The following is a 13,353-nucleotide window of genomic DNA, read 5'->3' as shown; positions in this document are numbered from 1 at the left end:
GCCAGAAACTCAGAAAGTATACCTAAGTCATCTGTGGCATGACAGCCTCCTGTCCTGTAAGCATTTGGTTGGGAAGGTCAGAGGCTTCCAGGGAGCGAGAAGTGCACAAGAGCTGAATTGACGCTACTGCCAAAGAGGAGGAGTCTACTCAAGTTCCAGAGCTTCTTTCCTCATCTGCAAATGAACCTGGAGATTGGTGGTTATAGCCTTTCAAACGGGGAGCTATCAGATCCACCAAAGTGTGTAAAATGCCAGCCCTCTCCTCGTTAAATAATGCCATTGAAGCATAAAATTAATAAAAGTGATAAAATATTAATAAATAAACTGAATTGTCAAATATTTAGAAAGAAAACTGGAGGAAGTTCAGGGTGAACCAAACAGTTACAGGATTTTCACCTTGACATTGAACAAAAGAACAACAGCGCTATCCCTTAGTCAGTTCAGACTAGTAAGGCCAGAAATCTTTCTGCCCTCATGGGGAGTACAAATCCCTCTGAGCCTCCTCTCTTTCCTCCTCCTGAAAGACTGAGTTCACTGGTTGCTACCTGACCACCTGGACCCCCATTGTTCTGTGAGCTCTGGATCATTCAGATCAGCTGGGGCATGACCCCACAGGCAGCGAGTTCTCCCCATTTTCTGAAGGATTAATAGCCAGAGATACCTGGAGATATGGTGCTCATCTGCCCGACTCATTGGGATAAGTCATGCTGAGCACTCTTCTCTACCTTGAACTTCACAGAAGATCATTTCTGTTAACTATTCTATTTTAGAATATTTTTTAAGATCTCTTAAACCCATCCCTGCCTTTCCATCCCCATGGCCACTACCAAGATTCAGGCCCTCCTGAAAGTTATGCCTCAGAAGAAACGTCTTGGAGGCAGGCAGAAAGGGGGTGCCCACTTAGCCAGCCAGTCCATCAACGCGGAGTAAGCGGGTAAAAGAGGTCATCCGGGAAAACCGCAGCAGCCTCCGGGTGGTCCTCTGCCGGCTCCCGCGCCCCGTCTTTGTGGAATAGGAGATGCATACCAAGCACTGCACTTGGTGCTAAGGATAAAGCATTCCAGTGTTGCCCTCAAGGACCTCCCCATCCAGCTGATGAGACACAGGTAAGGAAACCACTGCCACAGCATGGCAAATTCGGGGCTGCGGTGTGAGGATGCAACACATTCTGGATGGAAGACTCGCAAAGGCTTCAGAGCAGAGGTGGTGCTATAGCTCAGGGACGTTCCAAATAAAGGGGATGGACCGAGCAAAGACCTGAAGGCAGGAAAGACTACCCTTCATTTTTTAATTGCAAGTAGTTGCATAGAATGGGCAGGTGGTACAGCCCGTCATGACCAGGAGTGTATCAGGGGGCGGGGCCAAAGGGCTGCAGATCCACGTTGCTGTGAGGAAACTGGATCCTGCTCCACAATCCATGAGGCACCAGTGGAGGATTTTAGGCAGGGGAATCATGTGATCATACTTTAGGTTCAGAGATCAAGCTCCAGGACAGTAAAACCGATGGGGAATTTTGCAAAAGAAGAAAAGAAGAGGCTTAAATGAAGACCGCAACTGTGAAAGGAGAGAGAAAGCCAAGTTCCAAGTACATAACTACTTATGATTTCCTCCTGGAGGGTGGACTTTGTTTTTCGTTTTGTTTTTTGTTGTTGTTTTGTTTTGTTTTTTTCTTTTACGTGTATGGAGAACTTTCACGGTTTCTCATATCAATTAGGACTCAAAACACCCCAGAAAAATAGTTACTAGTAGCTCAGTTGCAACAATGAGGAAAACAACTCATAGAAGTTAAGTAACTTTCCCAAAACCACACAGCTAAAGGCAGCAGTAGCCTGGTACTCAGATTTTCCGACTCCAAGTCTAATGCTCTTTCAACTGCATATCCACTAGGTAACCCCAGACTCTTGATTGTATTTCTTTCCCACTTCCCACTTGTGGGAGATAGACCATTAGTCTGTGTATGACTGGTTCAGAGGGCAGTTATGAATAAAAGCCTGGCTTTGCAGTCTGAGCAAACTGGGTCTGATTCCTTAAGTAATAACTCTGGAGCCTCAGTCTCTTCATCTGTTACCAAAAGGCAACAATGTCATTCAGCAGGGTTGCCCCATAAGGGCTAAAAAAGATCAAAGCCCCTAGTGCAATATCTGGTACAATCTGCTCTCAAGAAATGGTAACAATGTTTTCTCCTTAACAGTCAGGAAGGAGTCAAACAGGACCAGAAAATATGCCCTATATTTGACTTATATTATATATGCTGGTAGAAGTAGGAAACAGTCATAAGCCAGGAACTGAGAAAAAATGCTTTTGCATGGTTTTAATATCATCCCATCACCTACAAGATGTTTTTTTCACTTCTATCTGTGTCACTGAGGTCACTGAAGAGAACACCCCCTTAACACCCTCCCCAAGCAAGCTTAATACCAAGTTCAGCACCTCCTTGTGCTGAGCTCCTTCAGGGGGGTTTTCTGTTCTCTCTTTTTTTTCCCCCTCTCCTTTCACGCTAGAATTAAGAAACCTGTAACTTGCTGCTTATCTCATTATCTCCTGCCTTGCATTTTAATGTGTCGCCTCTAAAAAGACCTCATTGATATTCTAGTTATGTATGTGTTTGTTTGTGTCTCTCGGGAAAATTTGCTACCGATCTTCCAAGTTGAGCACCAGCATCCTCACGGCTCAAAGTTGGTTCTCTCTTTTGTGTAAGAAAAAAAAAATGGAGATGGTTTGAATATTTTGCATCCACAAGAAAGTGTAAATAGAACATCTCAAGAGTCTCAATCCAAATCTGTGCACAAAAAGGCAGGTGAAGAATTGGGAATCTTCCCAGGATGCTGGGTTATGTCGATGAATAATTCAAGCCTAAAAGCTCTTAAAAAGACACAGTTACCTGGCTTTCCAGATAATTAAAGACCCTGACAAAAAGGTTTTAACCTAATTTAACCAGATAATTAACCAGATCATCCAGAAAAGAGCAAGCTTTTTATCCTGCCTAAATTATCCAGCATTTCATCATGATTAGGTAACTGACAACCTTCTCCATTATTGCTACATGGAGTTTACGTTGTGGACGGGGCTAAATCAAGCCTCGAGTTAACAGGTGACATGAAGAGGAGAATAGCTGAAAATCCAGTTGCTCTTTTCAAGCATTTCAGAACACGGTTACCTCCATCCACAAAGCGGAGGGCATTATCCACATGAAAACAAAAAACTCCTACCATTGGGAGAAATCAGATAAAGCGGATACCTGATTTTATTGACTTTGTATCCAGATTGAATTATTTCGAATAAGAGCTTGTTTCAAATGACTTTGCTAATATGTTGACACTAGAAGATCAAATTGATGTCACATTTTTGTGTCTGATGTAATGACTATGATTGCAGTTGATTGAATTTTCTCATTTTATTAATCAGCTTCTACTTCTTTAAAACATCTTTAAAGGGTTGGCCGTTGCTAATAACAATAAGACGTACCTTTATTAAGTGGCAAACATATGCCAGGTCTTTGTCAATTATAACTGTATTTAAACATGAAGAAAGTCTCTCAAAGTAGCTTTTTACCATTCTCATTTTACTGATGAGGAAATAGATTTTTTTTTTTTTTTTAGCAATAATGGGACATTGAGGGGCAGTGGCCGGCTATGAACTCAAATTGGGTTGAGTCCAGAATGGGTGCTGTCTGCTCACGGCCCTGAGTCTGTGCACACTATTGCTACGTGAACAGTTATGTTCGCCAACTTCCCTCATTGCCTGCACCCTGCCTCCAAAAGCACAGATCAGGACACTAAGAACAATAACAACAACAACGAAAAAAGATGAAAAGCAAAATCTGCCATAGCTTTTAACTCTTCAGAGGCCAACACCATTAGGACAGCTTGTTGCTCAAAACCGCAGTCACTGGAGTCAACCTGGACTAAGTTCTAGATCTACTCTTTACTAACTGTGTTATCTTGAAACTAATTACTCTCCCTAATTCAGGGTTCTCCTTTGTCAAGTGAGGAGCATTGTAAGTATTGACAGAGTTGAGGCAGGTGCAGTATCTGGTGTGCAGTAAGCGCTTACTAATTTGTGATTCTAAAACGTGGAGTAGAGCAATCGTCACCAGGGATGCGATGGATGATGCACACGATTCTTCATCAATAGCCAACGATCTGGATAATTTAACTGGGGACAGTTGACATTTATATAGCTGGGCACTGTTTAAAGTGCTTTGCACGTGTTAATTGGCTTAATTGATACTTGGAATAACCTATGGAAGGATCATTATGCCATTTGGAACTAAGGATGTTCCTTCAACTCTGAAAACTGGAGCGGTTAAAGAAACAAGTCTAAGGTCTCACAGCTGGTAAGTAGCAGCGCTGGGATTCGAACTCAGGGAGTCAGCTCCACAATCCATAATCTTAGGCATGATTCTCTTCCACCTCCCCCCATGGAAGCAGAGCAGGATGCTCAGGACCGATTCACATCCACCCCTATCACCCCATCACCCCATCGCTCCCTCTGCTGTGAGTCCCTGGTCAGAGCTTCCCCCACCCTCCAGGGCAGTGATACAGCTGGACATTCTGACCACCGTTCCTTAGGTTTTATTTTTGCCCCCTTTTACTAGATGAATCAATCACAAGAGACAAAAAAAAAAAATTATTTCTGCAGATTCGAGCCATCCACTGGTGGCTAGAGGATATTAACAAGCAAGCCTACTTTGTCTTGACAAGAAGTAGTGGAAGAGCGCCAGATGTCCTATTAAAAGTCCTTTCTAACTGAAATGCGTTTGCGACGATGCGCGTTTATATGTGTGGGGATGAAACATACTGCGAGCACCGTCGCTCCCCGTGTATAAGCCGTTCTCAGAAAATGAAGCACTTCGGGAGGCTAATTGAGCACTAGGGGCTGTCTACACTGGCAGAGTAGGGGAGATATTTGGAGCCTTCCCCTAACCCCATACACACACACACACACACACACACACACACACTCATTCACTCAAGAAAAGCCCCGTTAAATCACCTGGGCAGGCCAACTTCATCCACTAGCAGATCAAAATAAATTTCGGCTTGCTTCTATAGACAAAATATTTTTAGGTTTTCAGATGCCTGGACAAGACTCAGCATCCCTAGTCTGTAAAATGGTCCCCACAGGACTGCTCAGACTCCCCTTGCTCTGCCCGCTCAACTCGGGCTCAGGCAGGATGCCGTGTATGTGGCATTATCTGTCAGAGCCTGACTGTTCTGGCCTCTGCTCTTTTGTCATTTAATGGAGAGCACTCAGAAGAAAATATAAAGGTGAAAAAGAATCCCGTTCAAGGCCATCCCATATTCTGTATAAAGATGTTATTTTTACATGGGTTATTTATTATTGTTGGTCTTTTTGGATTAATTATGGTGCCGTTTTTATAAGTGGCAGGAGCAATCTGTCACCCAGAATTACACAGCAGGCCACCCAGGCTCCGTGCTTCCTGTTATCCTGCTGTAAATCAGTGTAGCTTGCAGGAGAGCATGCCTCAACGCACGGACGGCCGGGCTGTCCCCTGTCACAATCAACCCAGTGCCCACCACTCCCCTCTTCTCGCCCCCGAAAGGGTCGTGAAAGAGGATTTGTCCAGGAATGCCACAGCCCCACAGTGAGCTGACTTTATAAAGAGGCGAGGTGAAGTAACACTTTTCTTTTTAATACCCTGTGGTGTTGAACTGAAATTGCAGCCTGCTCCTATTTTCAGAGGCCTCCTTGGTAAGAGAATGTTTTTTATCTGGAGATACAATGACTGTACCCCGTACCCTGCAGTTCCCATGAAGCCCTTGCCAAAGTCCATGAATGCTTGCTTTATGAATTGGTCTTGCAGGTGTTCAGGGGGGTGTGTAATCACTAATGAATAGTCGAAAAACGCAGAAACCCTCTGCAGCCTCTGGCACTGAGAGCTGCTGGGCTTTATAATTCTGTGAGAAAACACACATGCAACTAAAGCTTTCCCTGGGCTCCGGCACTGCCTGAGGCCAAATATTCGTCACAGTCCATCCCCGGGCTGGTGGTATGTTCCAGAAAGGAAGGGATCCATAGTCGCCTTGGGGGCTGGGAAGTTTGTGGCTCTTACATAGTTTCCCTGACCTGACTTGGTACAGGCATTATTTTGGTCAAGGATACCATCTGTATGCATTCACCATTTATGTAACCCCGCAGGCTAGACCACCTGGAGACCTCATGAAGACCTCATAAACCCAGGCCCAGGTGGGCAAGCTGCCCGGGAAAGGAGGCATTGAGCGGTCAAGACCAAATGACCTCAGGTAATCTGCACATAGCCTCTGGCAGGGGCAGGGCATGGGAGTGGGTGGCTAAAACTGGTGAGAGTTGAGAACAAAGTATTTTTCTCAAGCAGGCTAGACCAGGAGAGGGTGGACTGGGACAGAAATTGGCCTGGTATTGGAAGCCCACATGCAAGACACCTTAAATCCAGAGAGAAGCTGTGAATCCTTTCCCAAAAAGAAATATTATCTGAGAGTCTAGGAAGGTGGAGAGAGGATCGCTGTTAGCTAATCCAGCTCATCCTGCCCAGCCTCAGCCCCAGGGGGAAGCAAAGCTAAAACATCAGAGATGTGGGAGGAAATGCATTCTGTTCTCCCTTTCCCCCTGCACGTCCTGTCTACCACAAGTTCTCTCTGGTAACTGGAAAAATCTTAGAAGTGGTAACTACATCAGCTCCCCAGCCCTCCTACAGGCTACAAAAGACCTGGGAACATTGTTGAGAGATATTGCTCCTCTCTGGCAGGTGGAAAGGGTGGTCAGGTCCCTTCACCTGGATACACTCTGTCCCTAGTCAGGGCAGATAGAAAACACAACAACCAGGAACTGGAGAAAGGTAGAACACTGGGCAGCAGCCATGGCTGGAACAACCCCAATCCCAGACACCAGGAACCCCCAAGGCCCTGATGAAAGAGAGAGGGGGCCTGAGAGGATTGGCCCTGAGAGGAAGGCTTCCGGTCTCACAGCTCTGGGCCCTCCCTGTGTTCTCTCCTGTCCACAGCCAGCGAGATTGACCTCTGAGTAGAGCTAGTATTGGAGTTCAGAATTTGAACCTCAAAGTTACTCATAAACATGGAATAATACTAACTCCTGCACTGAAGGTGTAGAAGGGACTTAAAATCTGGGAGCTGTAAAGATAGTAAACTCTTCCTCACAAAGCAGCTGTCTTTCTTCAGTTTCCACACCTCTCCTAATTCAAGTTGCACTAACATTTCCTATCACCTACACTCAACCCCAACGTGCAAAACTATCCATGGGCCAGCCTAACAGTTAGACCTGGGTGGAAGGGGAAGAATTTGAATTAGTGATCTTTAGGAAGCACAATGGAAGACATTTTATTTCCCAGAATATCTCACACTTGGCTCCCTGATGCCACAAATTACACAGTTAGAGGTACATTCATTTGGTTTAACCCCAATATTGAGCTACCATAAGCAACTTATTCAGCAAGCACCTACAGAATACCTTTGTGCTCTGCATCGTGCTGGGCACTAGATAGATGAGGTAAACCACACAGACACAGTTTGTGCTCCCCGGGCACTTAGCCGTATCAGACATGTAAGAATCAGTCTATCAGATTATTTTCTGGAAGCATATTTTAACAGAAGAAGAAGACTATAATGAGACCACCTAAGGAGGAGCTGAGTTGGGCTGGGTTAGCTCTGAACAGAGAGGCAAAGACGAGGATGCTGAGGCAGTGGCCACCGAGGACAAGTCTCACATGCTTGGATCATTCTCACACTCAATAAATATGTTCAGCATCTCTTCAGGTACTGAGGATACAACCATGAGCAAGACAGGAAGCTTATTTTCAGTGTAGGAGACAGACAACAAACTAGACAGCTTCAGTAAAACCTGACTAGTGCTACTCTGGGTGGGCTCGGGACACTAAAAGGGTGCGCATTAGGGGCACATACCCAGACAGCGGGAAGGGTGGACAGGGAAAGCTTCATGAAGGGAGCAAAAATCACAGGAGTGGGGGCTGGGGATTCAGTATTTCTGAGAATGGGAATGGCATTTGCACAGTTCCTAAAACAAGAATACGGTTGTCCTCTCTTATCCACAATTTCACCTTCCTCAGTTTTAGTTACCTGCAGTCAACTATGCTCTGAAAATATTAAATAGAAAGTTCTAGAAATGGACACTTCATAAATTTTTTGATATATACCATTCTGTGCAGTGTGATGCAACCTTCCAGTGTCCCTCTCCATCCCACCTGGGACATGGATGATCCTTTGGCCAGTGTATCCACACTGTATATGCTACCCAACTGCTAGTCACTGAGTAAACATCTCAATCATCAGATCATTTGCCATGGTATTGCAGTGCTTGTATATAGGGTTTGGTACAGAGTTTTCAGATACCCACTGGGAGGCCTTAGATCTCTTGGATAAGAGAAATCGTTTTACTATTATGCTCCCGAGTTCCACAAATTAGAAGATAGACCATCAAAGTACAGCTGAGGCTAGAGTGCATGTCACCTGTGGGACTAAGCTAAGGCTGGCTAACTTTTCCTGCTAAGGGCCAGATAGTAAATATTGTAGGTTCTGTGGTCCTTGTGGTCTGTCGCATCTACTTAATTCCATTGTAGCAGGAAAGCTGCCGCGGGCCATTGGTGAGCACATGGGCACAGCTTTCATTAAAACTTAATTTACAAGAAGAGGCAGTAGGATTTTGCCTATGAGCTGCAGTTTTTCAACCCCTCATCTAATGAAGGGGTTGGAGCCAAACAGAGGAGTCTAAGGAAACTTCATCTGCTAAGATATTCCCTGATGAAATGTAATATTTGTGGCAAAAGAATCCTAGGGAGGGAGCAGGGGCATCTGAATCCAATTCTTGGTCTGTCACAGACTTAGGGTAATGTCCCTGAAACATACTTTCTTTACCCATAAAATGGAGGAGTAGCATAAGATGGTCTCTATGGCCTCTTTTCTATGACAGTCTAGAGCAGGAGAACTTAATCTGGGGCACAGGGTTGCCCTAAAGAGTCTATGGATAATAGTGAACTTGAATAAACATTGGGTTTTTAGTTCCATTCATTTCTAACTGAAATGCAGTGTTTACTTCAATGTCAAGTGCATGCAATAAACCACAGTATTGTGAACAGTACCTAAGACTATCTCCAATAGAAATCAGATATTTCTAGATCAAGTTATAGTTGATTCACATATCTTAAAATATCAATCATATTCATCACTTCTTTGAATTTGGGGTAGCTATTAAATCTGCAATCAGCACTTGCTATTTAATATATTAATAAAGACAGATTTTTATATCACAAATTGAATTTTAGAGAAATTTGATAACCATATTTTAGTATAATTATTTTTCTTTGTAATCATGTGTAATTTATTTTCATTAAAAGCAATATTCTGAAAAGGCATTCAGACTTTCCCAAACAGTGGTTAAGAACTCGGGTAACTAGAGTAATTATTAATTTATATCTATCATACTGACAAAATACTTTTATAGGAAACAGATCTGACGAAAGAGTTTTTTCTTATATACCTGATAAAAATGAGAATGTTTACCCTTTTAAAAAGTAATGTGGTAATATTCTAAAATCTTAACATATATAGTCTGTAATCTCACTCCTGGAAATATAGCTGATATACATAAAAATGTCAGTATCCCTCCCCAAAAAAAACCAAAGATAGATGAACAAACGTTATTTGTAGTGTTGAAAAGGAACAAACAAGCACAACTGGAAACAAAAAAAGAATGCCTATTGCTAAGGGAATATATGGGAAATGATAAAAAAAAATCCCCACAGTGAAATATTATATAGTCAGTAAAAGGAGGCGAAGCTTTACTACATGTCCTGGGGGAATTTCCCTCAAGTATCATTTGTTGAGGAAAGAACTGAGCAAGTGATACAATTTTATTCCATTTAATTAGAATGTGCTGTGACAAAAGGTCTGTTATATATGCATGATGGTGATGCTGCTGCTGCTGATGATGTGTATGTGTGTGATGAACATAGAAGAAGATAGAAACAGACATGTATTAGGATGCTCATGAGTGTTGCAGGGAAGGAGGTGAAGTTGATGGAAAAGAAAGAGAGGAAGAAGCAGCAAAGCAAAAACAAAGAATGATCACATCAACTCCCACAAGAAAGCATACATATAATATGATAGCATTTTTGCAATGATGTAAAGTGATATTGGTTTGGATTGAGGAGAAATATTTCCCTGAATCCATCTGAAAGAGCTGAATCAGATAAATGCAGGACGTGTTCACATTCTCAGGGATCGAACGTTTTCAGTTAACTGTTAATCCATCCAGTATTTATTGAATCCTTCTTTGCTCCAAACTGATTTCTGACATCTCTGGCAGCTTATTTGGAAATTTAAAAGATAAATCACAACAGCCAAAATGGCTTTATTTTATAAGTGAATCTGTTTATTTGGATACAAACAACTTATTTATTCACTCATTCATTTGTAAGTGCCAGGGACTTTGAAGAAAAAGGAGCAAAAAGTACAGGAAGGGAAGACTAACTTTTCCTCTTTCTCCAGTTTGTTCCATTGTTGTTCATTGATGTCCAGTGCTATCTTTTCTCACGTCCTCTGCTTACTTCCTTGCAGGCTCACTAAATTCTCATAAGATAAGATCGATGCCCCGCACATCACAGACACTCAATAGTGGCTTACAGAGCCATGAATGCAGATCCACTTGTCACACCTCTCAAGGTCAGAAGGGAGGGACGTTGGCTCCGGCCAGGTGCCATCCTGCCCAATGACCTAGAAGCTCAGGAATCTGATCAGGCCACTTTGCAGAGGCGTCCACCCCACCAACTGCCCACCAGTTTCTATTCCAATGGCCAAGAATGAGAACAAAAGAAACGAAACGCCAGCAGCTTTCAGTCTGTCCTCATCCAAGTCCACGGCCTCTTTGTTTTTACCTATTCAGATCTATTCTGGGACTAGGGACCAATGGAGAGTCTGAGTCTCTCCCACTGCTGTTCTTAACTCTTAGGGAGAAAAAGTCTTTCACGGTTTTCTCCTTGTACAGAGTGAAAGATGAAGAATAATCCTAGACATACGGGATTCTCAGCCCACATCTTTCAAATAGGGATAGGAGTGCAGGAACATGCAGTTTGCATTTTAGAGAAAATAATTGGTGCACATCAGCACTGGAGGGTAGAAATAGCATGCAAGTCTCACATAGTGAACTCAAACTTTTCTAGTAGCCACGTGAACAAAGTAAAATGAAACAGGTGATAGAAATTTCATTTCTGTAACATGAAACAGGTGAAATTAATTTTATATTTTTTGTTTAATCCTAATATACTAAAATATTATTATTTCATCATATAGCCAATATAAAAGTTTTAAATAAGCTATATTACCTTCTTTGAACTCTAGCATGTACTTTATATGTAGAAGTCTGAACTTGCACTAGCCCCATTTCCAGCACACAGTAGCCATATGTGGCTAATATACGGCCGTGTGCAGACACAGATAAAGGGAGACTAACAAGACCACAGGTGTCATTTACAAATCAAGTGAAATTCACTTCAAAAAAAGGAAATTGTGTCTTAGACGCGTTTCACGGGACATGGAGCTGAGAAACCGGTGTCAACCCTTTGTCGGTTCCCCAAATGTGGAACTCAGGTTCTGCTGTGGCCCTGCATAGTGGGTCACCGAGGAAAACCATGTCCAGCCATCAATAGCAGAAGCAAGGCTGGGGAAGGTTATGGAGAAGCCGGGTTGTCCAGGATGGAGGCGGGAGCAGACCTACTCAGGGCTTATAAAGCCTGTGTCAATAAGAAGCTCCACAGTGGCTTCCATCTCCTGTGAGCCCTGACAGGAAATGACAGGTTACTGTGCAGACAGGCCAGCCTGCCTCTCAGTCCAGCCCCAGTGAAGCTGGAGCTGTGTGGAAGCCGCTTCTCAGCTTTCTAAAGGGTGAGAAAGGGGAGGATCAAGAGAGGCCATGAATGCGCTGGACCATCCAAACCACACGCCCTAGAGTTCCAGGTCACTGTCACATTCATCCCAGAGCAAGTACACGGGGGGCCTGCACGGGCGGGGGCATCCGTCCTGTCTGTCAGGGTGCCTCTGAGTCTGCGTGGTTTTCCTCTTGGTCCTTTCAGTCACCCTGTTCAAAAAAGTGGCCGTGATCATTCCTCCTCATCTGGGACCTTCCAAGCATTTGGTAAGTTCTGCAGGCAGCCAAGGGTTGTTCCTTGTCACAGTTGGAGCTATATTTGGATAAAGTGGGCTGGGGGCTCCTACGGGAATCCTCAGGACTTGATTGCTGGCAAGGAGGCTGGAGAGACACAGAAGAAACTGTGGTAAAACAAAAGTTATAAAAGTCTGAAAGGCAGAAGAGGGATCTTGTGTGAAAATAGATTTGAGAGTGGGTAGGAAACAGGCTTTGGGGCTGGAATTTACCCCACCTCTGTCCGCTTTTAGACGGGAAGTCCAGGCCCCTGCTTGATGAGTATGAACAGCCAACTGTAAACCTGAACAAAGGCGGTGTCAAATCAAAGCGTGTTGAAATAGGGCACCTGGGATTATTCGAATGGCGCTAGACTGGCTAGTTAGCAGGCGTCAGGCAAGTCACAGTAGCACTGAGCCCCATTATGTATCTACAAATAAAGAGGCCTGCCACCTCTGACGGCATTCAGATCTATTTCTGAACCTCTCCACATTCCGTGTATGTCACGGGCTCCTAAACGCTCACTAAACGGACAAGCAGCACATTCCACACAGCGGGCAACGTGCCTATTGCTGAAAATGCCAAGGTGCTAGAGGCCCATTCTAAGAAAAGGACCAGAATGGCCAGAGCTAGCTGGGGGAGGGCAGAACTGAAGACCATGGATCCCTGGAATTTGGGGATCTCACAGCCCGAGCACCCCAAGTACAACTCCCCAGCTTCCACGTGCTTCTGGGTCCTGAGCTCCAGCATCAGGCTCCCTCCAGCCCACGGTGTCCCCTCAACTTGGAGAATTTCTCAAATGCTCCAGATTTTCTGGCTGGTTTAACAGCCTTATGGAGAGGTTAAATCTCAAATTTAAACTGTCAAAGCTGTTTAAGGTCTAACAAAGCCTCAATAATCTGGTCGAAACCAGGTTCTGTTAAAGAACGAGATGCAACGGAACACCATAGTCCTCTGGTTTTGGCAAAGTCCCCGTTTTGTACAGATGTTAAGAAACCTTGGCATAACCTTAGAAAGCAATTAAACATGCAAGAAAATAAAGGCAGTGTAATTTCCTGGGAATGCCTTGTGCTCTAATTCCTATCAGTCCTGGAAATTCAAAACAGTGATTCCTGGGAGGAGCTGTGCTAATGTAACCTGGGGGTTCCGTGCTGGGAGGAGCTGTCAAGACACTTGGCTTCTCTT

The 13,353-nt window shown here is 44.0% G+C and overlaps 1 long non-coding RNA gene across 2 annotated transcripts in view; it reads left to right on the top strand.

The window, feature by feature from the left end:
• The first annotated feature begins 6,129 nt into the window (after window positions 1-6,129).
• The window catches only part of LOC124958061 (uncharacterized), a 30,670-nt gene continuing 23,446 nt past the window's right edge, over window positions 6,130-13,353 (top strand). For both annotated transcript variants that reach the window (XR_007103828.1, XR_007103827.1), the window contains exon 1: window positions 6,130-6,266. This is a non-coding gene — a long non-coding RNA (uncharacterized LOC124958061). The remainder of the gene's footprint in view (window positions 6,267-13,353) is intronic.

The sequence above is a fragment of the Sciurus carolinensis genome, chromosome 11, assembly GCF_902686445.1.
Source record: "Sciurus carolinensis chromosome 11, mSciCar1.2, whole genome shotgun sequence".
Classification (NCBI taxonomy): domain Eukaryota; kingdom Metazoa; phylum Chordata; class Mammalia; order Rodentia; family Sciuridae; genus Sciurus; species Sciurus carolinensis.
This window is presented reverse-complemented; position numbering and strand designations above follow the sequence as displayed.